This window comes from Acyrthosiphon pisum, chromosome A1 (assembly GCF_005508785.2).
Source record: "Acyrthosiphon pisum isolate AL4f chromosome A1, pea_aphid_22Mar2018_4r6ur, whole genome shotgun sequence".
Taxonomy (NCBI): domain Eukaryota; kingdom Metazoa; phylum Arthropoda; class Insecta; order Hemiptera; family Aphididae; genus Acyrthosiphon; species Acyrthosiphon pisum.
This window is the reverse complement of record NC_042494.1, coordinates 75,959,649-75,969,235: the sequence shown is the minus strand read 5'-3', so window position 1 is coordinate 75,969,235 and position 9,587 is coordinate 75,959,649. Positions and strand designations below refer to the sequence as shown.

The following is a 9,587-nucleotide window of genomic DNA, read 5'->3' as shown; positions in this document are numbered from 1 at the left end:
CAAACACCATCTCTATACACGGAAAAATATATACCTATTGCACAAATCGATGTTCGCAACTATTTCATATTTTGACAAAACCATAATACATTAATACCTCAATAAATAATTCCTCGGCTAATAAATATAATAGTATTGTATATTAGTATCAATTGTATATTATAATAGAAGCAAAAAGTAGTAAAACAAAAAAAGGAGTAAGTACAACAGTAAATTATAATAATATAGTAATTTACAATGAGATAACTGTCTTATAGTTATACCACCTAAGCCTGGGAATAAACGAGTTAAAGAATTTAAGTTGAGTTTATTTTAAATTTTTAAATTTAGTTTTCATTAACTTAATTTTTATTGATATAAACTTAATAAATAACGAGTTACTTTTAATCAAACCAAGTTACGTATATAAAATACAATAATAAATATAATACAATTATTATCCATGATGCATATCGCATAAACATTTACGATTTACTTATTTTAAAGTTTAATCCATATAATTACTGGCTATTTATGAATATAGGAAAAAAAATCCCCTATAACTGTTGGATTCAGCTGGCAAAATAAATAGTTAATAATAATAAAAATAAATAAAATTTGAATGATAATTATAATATTGATAAATATAGGTACATTATATTCTATGATATTGTCATATAAATATTTATTTACAATTATACATAAATATTTGCATTTTGCTTTGGGGATTTTTATTCCGATTACCCTATTTATATCTTATATATTAAAAAAAAATAATAACTTAAGTTAAGTTAATATATTATTAATAGTAAGTTTCCATACAAATTTATATGATGTATTCTAGTAAAGTATTAACTAAACTTAACTCATTTAAAAATCATCATTATCTTGATATTACCATTCCTACTGTAGGTTATTTCTAATGAAATACCTACGACATAAATTTAATTTTTACATCGATGTTTTGGTCACGGTAGGGGGAGGGTGAGAGGATGACACAGCCATGGCCCATTCCGTCCTTCCACGCTATAATAAGTGGTTCCGCCGTCGAGAACGACTTTGCGTATATAAATAGATATTATTATTACCTATATTGTTATTAAAGTGAACGACGGCCGTGTTGTAATAATCAGACGACACCTGCTTTGTGTTCAGATGTCTTTAAGGTGGTCAGGTGGATATAATATTGATGGGCGGGCGGGCGCGTGTACAACGACGTACGTTAACGATCAGCAGCAGCCTGGCGAAACCGGAAATAGCGGAAATGGTTGCGCCTATAATCGTTCCGCGGGCGGCCGGAAGAGGGTTTAATACTCATACATAATATACATATATTATATTTTAAATATGCAAGTATATACGTATACCTGCAGTATGCCTACATAATGTACGGCGTGAACAGCAGCTGTGGCTGACACATGACCGATCATCGAGCACTTCCGGTGTGTGAAATTCCACTTTATTCGGTTCATATCAGACCGGCCATGGCGCCACCGCCTCCAGATTTGAAATTACAAACTGTATATAACGTCAGAAGCTTGGACTACCACCACCAATCATAGGTCACCCAATAAGTGCAAATGCAGACACTTGTTTTTTTTTTTTCGTGGCGTGGAAGAGAAGCGAGAGCTGTTAACCAAATATAAGTTTTTTTATTTTACGAATATAGAAATATAAATCAATGTACTCGACAACTACTACTTTTTAAAGTGTTGAGTTTCTCCGCGGCTAATATTGTCGTTGTCGTCAGTGTCTCGACCATTAATAGTACTATAGGAGCTGCGGTGCGTCTATATTATTTCGATACACTATAGTATTGACTGAAACACGCAGACTAAAATATTCTAATATAGATACCTATACATGACGACCGTTACAATACCTGTGACTACTTAAAATTGATATTGTAGAATACTAGAATTATTGGACATAGGTGATATTTCGAGTGTACATATTTATTTTCACATCCGAATCCATCACGTGCTCGGTGTTATGTATTGACATTCGCGATCACACTATTATTGCGTATGTCAATATTTGTGTCTTGTGATCATTGTTTACGTTGTTTAGCGCCGTGAAAATACTTCATTTTACCCGCAGTATCCATACCTATATAAGATAACATAGTTATGTGGAAATATACAATTATTGAAGTGAACACTTCATAGGCGACAGCGGACGTTCTTACGCTGTGTCAAATCCTCACGTTTCATAACAGCAGTTGTTATCGTCCGTATGGAGTGCGCGACTTGTAGAGTTGTAAAAAAACAATATTATAGTCGAAAATGCAAAACACAAATCTGTGATATGAATTGATAGCTGTACGATATTACAGCACGGACATGTGTGGTCTCTGTGACTCCGTCTTACAATTAGTGGGTAACGTAGCAAATTTACGCTTAGCAGATCGCATTTAGCTCCGTTAGTTTAAAAATTGAAGTGTATCGACCTATTATGAAACTTGATTGATGATAAGAAAATTGTTCCATGTTTGTATGTGAGACTTTTACGATAGTTCAATGCTGTAGCGAGTTGTGCATATAATAAAGCATTAATTAAAAATGCTCATAACTCAATTAAAAATTGAATTATAATTAAAATCCTACATACGACGTTCTGACCATCAAGTTTCATAATATGTCATATGTCTAATTTTTAAACCAACAGAGCTAAACGTGATCTGCTGAGCGTACATGTCACGCTGTAATTGTATAAGACGGATACACCAATGTCTGTGTAGCGTCCTCTTAATATATATAAATAAATTAGGAAAGCTCACTCTGAGAGCATGCTGAACTCCCGGTTTCCAAACATAATAATATTCAATGCAATAAACTGTAATTGCAAATACAATTTAAACAAAATTTGGTCAAAAATGTAAATATTATGTTTGTAGCTTATAGAAACAAAAACTACTTGACTGATTTTAAATTTCAAAGTTTGTTTTTATAGAGGTACCTACCTATCAAGAAAGTTTAAAAATTAGTTAAAAAATATACCAAATACAATATATACGTCCACTAAAACATGGATTATAGGTATACACAACTATTTAGCGCTGTATTACATATTATATTTTATTATATTAACTTTACATCCAAAATTTGAAGAAAATTATAAAATTATTTATACGGTCTATCGTCTATGGTACTGAAAATACAGTTTTCATGTATGTATTTAGTACCCATTTAGTTCATGTGTACATCTATTGACTGTATAGATGCTCGTTTAAAGAATCACTCGGCCGTAAATTAATAATTATAATTTAACTATCATGTGCATGCGCATATAACATAATATATATAAATTAATCTAATGATTGTGCGGTAATTTAAACGTATGAAAAACAAATTTAAACAAACAGATATCGCTGCTCGTATATAATATTTTAATTACATGTTATAAACGTTTCTGATGCGAAATATGTTATGCATTTTTTTTATTCATATTTGACGAACTCTTAAAAATGCAGGCCTTTAGATAATTAGACAACATTGCAGGGGAAATATATAGGTACCTAATTGAGTAATAAGTCATTAAGTCAAGATCTGTATTGATATAGATATATATAATGTTATGTATCTGTATGTGTGTGTGTGTGCAATCATAGGTCAAAATTATTAAAGATCAACTAAGTGTCGACGACGACGTTTTCCCTGTTTTTTTTCGCACAGTTCACACCGCTGATAACATGTTAAAAAAGTCTTTCTTTTTAACACGACTCGTCGAAACATCGAATAACACTGCATACAGGCACTCGATGTGTGTAGGTACATATTTGTACACATCATGACCTATGTAATATTGCGATTTGCACAAACCACATAATATCCGTGTAATGCTAATATATGTAATATTAATAATACAATTACAGTTTTATAAATAGGCAATTAAAATTACGGACATGAATATTATACCTTCGTAGGTACATTATAATAATGGCATATCATTATAAGTATTATTATTATTATTGTACAATGTGCGCGAGGACAGCAAAAGCTGCAATATGGCAATATCACGACAACACAATATAATATAATATAATATTTTGTTAATACTCGCGGAAGAGGAGTGCAGCGCGGCGAAGCTGTCGGCGAACCGTATCGCCAGAAAATACGAAAAGACGTGTAGGTAGGTAGGTAATAATACCTACGAATATTATAAATTCGTACACAGTTGTAGATACCTACGCACGAGGAGCAGTAATGTTGGAAACGAGGAAAATAAAAAAACAATAATAAGTAATATTATTGTTGTAACGGACGCACAAGGCAGCGGACGGACGACTATATAATACGCGCACTTCGTATATAATAATAATAATAATATCAAACAGGACATCCTTTGGGCAACCAACCGGCTGTGATGTGGCAATATCTTCGGTGCGGGCAGGAAGCAATTGGCCGTCTCCGTCATCCGTCTCTCTTTAACTCAACAATTGGCCGTAGTTCCTCCTTCGGCGCCCGTTTCCGGCGTTCGGCGACCACGACGACGACGACGACGACAAAATAATATTATGTCACATCGCGCACGATCATAGGTAGTCGTAGTCGCAACGCCAACCGCGACAGGTCGCACAGCACGTCGTCCAGATGGGAATAATATAAGGCAAACGATATTGTTATCTGTGTCATACACTTTATCGCTCAGATTTTACACATCGCGCCGTGTTGATATGATAGTAATAATAATAATATTAATATTATATTTCGTATTATTATAATAATAATAGGAAGCCCTATTATGGTATAATTTATAATAATAATATGAAATATATTATAAATATCGTAAATAGCGGAAGGCGGAATACATGCAGACGGTTAAAAAAACATCCGCGAAATGCTCACGCTCACGCACGCGTACACACACTCGCGACGTCGGAAAGACCTTGGCAACACGAATCCGGTCCCGCGCGATAGTAAAAAAATTTAATAAATTATAATAATATATTAAAATATCATATTATTATTATAACGTCATGCGAAATGCGAATATTATGATATTAATGTGTACACGACGTACCTTTACGTCGTCGTTTTAATTTTTTTCCCGATAACTCCTTTTCCCGTTTCGAAAACTTCCGATGGTTTTACGCCTACCAAATAAGCGTATAGACGTGCGTAAATCAATTCCGCCAAATCGCTGCTTATACGTCCGCTCGAAAATAATATTAATAATAGGTACATATTATGTTATGTCGTTGTTTTAGCGTTTTAATCGTTAGAACGTTATACACTAGATGTCGCTGCTGTTCTGTAAAATATAATATATTACTCGACAAATTCTTTATTTTCCGATTTTGTTATTATAATATTTTTATTTGCAGAACCACGCTCTCACGAACCCACCGAGAGACCGGAAGGTTGCTATCACGTTCAATTGTTCAAAGCTATCGCGGTAAACACAAACACGCCAAATCCCACTCGCCTCGTGCATTGTGCAACAATGTACAGACTCGAAAACAAACTGCTTAAAAAGCTACCACTTTACGAGCTATACATAGACAATGGTACTTATAATATTATATACTTATATTATCTTAGACTATATAGTCGACTTGCTACATGATGTCGACACCAAACAATGTCGATACATCTATAATGATAATTATTATTGTGATCGACACAAATCATTACTCACGATATTGTTGTTTAAACCGAGTAAGCTGTGTAAGCTAAGTAAATAATAATATAATTTGTTTGGGAGACAACACGTTATATTCGACAATAAATGAATAAATCGCACTCTGGAAGTCGGCTTTTCCGTTACAAAACCGTTGAAGGATATGATTTGAGCATAGCTGAGTTTCTAATACTAACGAATAAACTGCAGCGAAATATTAGCACACGTTTTGGATGGTAAAAGACGAAGTCCCGCCAGATTGGAATTTTGGTAAAAAAAAAAATCGAACTGACAAAATAACAGTGACCATTTTGTCTTGTCCACGATATATGCATAAATATATATACTAGATAGAAGGTAATAGGTACAGAATTTACAATATATTATATTATATAGGTACCTACTGTACAGTATATTATACTCACATGGTGCCTATATATAAGGGGCTAATTACTAATTATTATCCGATTAAAATCATTATGATAGCGTTTGTAGCAATATTGATATTATATAGATCAAAAATAGAAATCGAATCTTCCAATTAATAGCTGTAAACAAAAAGTGGCCACTTTTAATAAAACAGTTGAGAGTTTGCAAACGTTTTAGAGATTCTTCTTTAGTCTTTACTAATATAGTTTTTTTTTTATTCAGATAAGACGTGTCGAAGACAAAAAAGCAGTTCGCAGTTCTTTGTTTCGCAGTCGTGGGAATGACTTCATGTGCGGGGTCCGTATAGTCAAAGTGCAAAAAAGTGTAGCAATAATTTAAGTCCTTTATAAAATGCATCGATATATATTATTATTATTTCCGACTATAACGCAGAAATCGTGACGCGCTCAGTTCTGTAATATGTGCCACGGCTTGAACTTAATATAATATTATCATGAAACATTTTTATTTATGAATTTGTTAAAAGTACCTACGAGCAATATAATAGCATTAGATATAATATACATTATACGATAAACACACAGTTATATTACAAACTTTTAAATACACAAAGAATACTGATGTAGTTTTACAGGTATACGCTATAATTATTATTTAAACCTATAATTATATATTTAACAGAAAATAAAAACATACCTGCACGTCATTGTCAATACACATTGGATTGTTAATTCCTATATAGGTAGTTTCAGAATGTCCGCAGTCCGCACTGTACGAGATGGATAAACAATTTAAAAGTCTTACAAGTCCTCGTGTACCTATATAGGTAACAATAATAGGAGATAATAAAGTGCATATTAAATCGTTTTGCGATCAATTTCGATGGAAAGTCACGCGCCGGCTTTAATTTGCCTCATATGCGGTCTGCCTGCAGCAAAGCTGCCGCGGATAGTCTGAGGGAGAACGGTGGACAACGGTGAAAATATTATAGTCTTGGGGATTAATTTTGAGGGCGGAGAATCATGAAAAACATCCGATGCTGCAAGTGTGCAGAGATTTGACAAGTAAGTGTAATTTTCTGCCTTGTACGGATCCCACCATAGTGTACCGTACTCGAAAAATTGAACGCACACTCTTGAACGCGTTACAAGGGCCTTATTTAATGATATAATAGGAACAATATTGAAAGACCATCGAAATAAAGTAAAACTTTGATAAGCCGTCCCCGCACTTGCATCGTATATTATTATAAGTGCGGGCACGGTATAAAGTTGAATTCAAAATCAAAAACTCCACCTAAGTCAACAATCCCGTTCCCGGCACGTCGGCGACGAGTACAGTCGATGTCGTAAGCAAACACAATAAGCAAACGAGACCTAAATAATATGTTATATATTATATGTATTTATTATATGTCGTACAGCCCGAAGCATATTTTGCCTTTCATATTGTAATATCTATAGATCATCCCACTACAATATTATATACCAGCTGGGTTCCTATACCGCGTTTTCGCGATGAAATATTACACAGTCTTCCGATAATAAAAAAATCTTAATGGTTATTATACCTATGTTATACACAGACAATATTCATATAATATTAATTATAATATCATTATCGCACGTATAATTTACACACATTAGTTTATCGTCGTGGTGTGAATATAATAATTTATGTGACTATACGTTAAAAAAACGATATTAAAAAAAATTGTGTTTTATAGGCAATTTGCTTGTGGCTGATAGTAAACATTTTAATTTTTCATCAGACTATTATTAGTACGTATAATATACAGGGTGATTCCTCCTACGTACCTGCCAACCTACATCTTATTCAAATCCACCTACAAACTACGTATTTTCTAAACTGAAACTAATGAATTCCTTATAATTGATAGACAAAATTGATTGCATAAATTGGCAGTAGCAATCTCGAATTGTTGTGTGCATTAGTGTAGGTACCTATAACATATTATATAAGTAATGGATTTATTTAGGGGGAAGGGGGGTTACCCAAAATATGTAATAAATTAAAATAATAATTATAAGTATACTAATAGTTTTTCAAAATCTCAATTCAAAAGTTTATATCAATTGGCGAAACAAGTTATTAGTAAAAATACGGTGAATTGCCCGGTATATAAGGTAGTTATATAGCCGAATCATAATATAGGAAGTACCTATATTACATTTTTGCTTATTAACACATAAACAATATATAATAATTATTATTTCCACTGTGTGCACGTGCGTCACATATATAATGCGTACCTATATTGATCATTTGATCTACTCGTATTACAAAAATATATTAAACTTACATGATAGTATAACTAACTCTCATGAAGCACTCGCGTGTTTTTAGACTATACCTATGTACCTATACTTATATGTATATCGTATAATATGCACAGTGACACTGTGCAGTCTTTGTGTACCGCAAATGTCATTTATTTATGTAAATAAATAAAATGATGTGACAACATTGCATTAAGGAATTTATAAACGACGAATATTATACTCATGAAATACGATGATTTTAAAAGACACATAAGACGTAGTCTTATAGACAAAAATAAAATATGTTAATACATAGGCATTAGACAGACACACAATATAGCAGCTGAATTGAAAAAAAAACTAATTTACGTTGACTTAATGCTGCGATGACTATAGATAACTCGTTGGTGGCAATAACATAGGTATATATAGTTTATTAAAAATTTACCTAGTTTATACTATAAAAACTATTAAAAAGTGATAAACGCATGTATAAGTCATGATAGAGTATATTATATTCTATAGTCCCCGAGGCTTGGTATTTAATTAATAAAGAAAGTCGATTATAATTTATAACTAAATCAAAATACGCAATAAATAATGATTAGGTGCTATTATAATACACATATGTAGACAGTGTGTATTTTTATTTTCATCGCTCTTTTTTAATACGCTATATATATATACTGACCAAGTTGCAAATAATTGGTAGCGAGACCGCAAAAAAAAAGAAAAAAGATAATGATAAATTTCTTATACTAACGTCGGCGGAGCGTATGTATAGTTATTTAATTTAATATAATATTATTTCATATTATAAATAATAACTGTTAGATACAATGTAAAATTGTATACGGAGATTAGCCAGACAGAGAATGATAATCATAGAACAACATACCTACCTATAATATACATAGTATTATAAAATATTATAATTTATACCATATAATTAATTACAAATCCGTTTCAATTATTCTGCCTGAGCAGAGAATTTATTTGTCTAAAGTTGATATATTAATATCAGCGCGTACGTTATAGTGTAACTATTATTATCGTAGGTGTTGTGGGTTTTTTTTTTTGTCATTTGAACAATCAAGATAAATTAATTATATATCACAGAGTATGCGCTGTGTAACGCGTCTATAACTTGCCGTCAATCCGATTATTTGCTTACGATAATATTTGTGTTTCGTAAAAAAAAAATTAAATACTTTTCCCTCATACCGATGCCATGTATTGCGAGTACAGCGACTTACACTATTCACTGTCGTAGTACATATGTTTGCATAATACAACAATAATAATAATATAAAA

General features: G+C 32.2%; 1 long non-coding RNA gene across 1 annotated transcript; it reads left to right on the top strand.

The window, feature by feature from the left end:
* The first annotated feature begins 3,545 nt into the window (after positions 1 to 3,545).
* Positions 3,546 to 6,628, top strand: LOC107884444. The gene is made up of 3 exons (XR_001679913.2): positions 3,546 to 4,660; positions 5,306 to 5,488; positions 6,253 to 6,628. It is a non-coding gene; the product is annotated as an uncharacterized LOC107884444 (long non-coding RNA).
* The last annotated feature ends 2,959 nt before the right edge of the window (positions 6,629 to 9,587 follow it).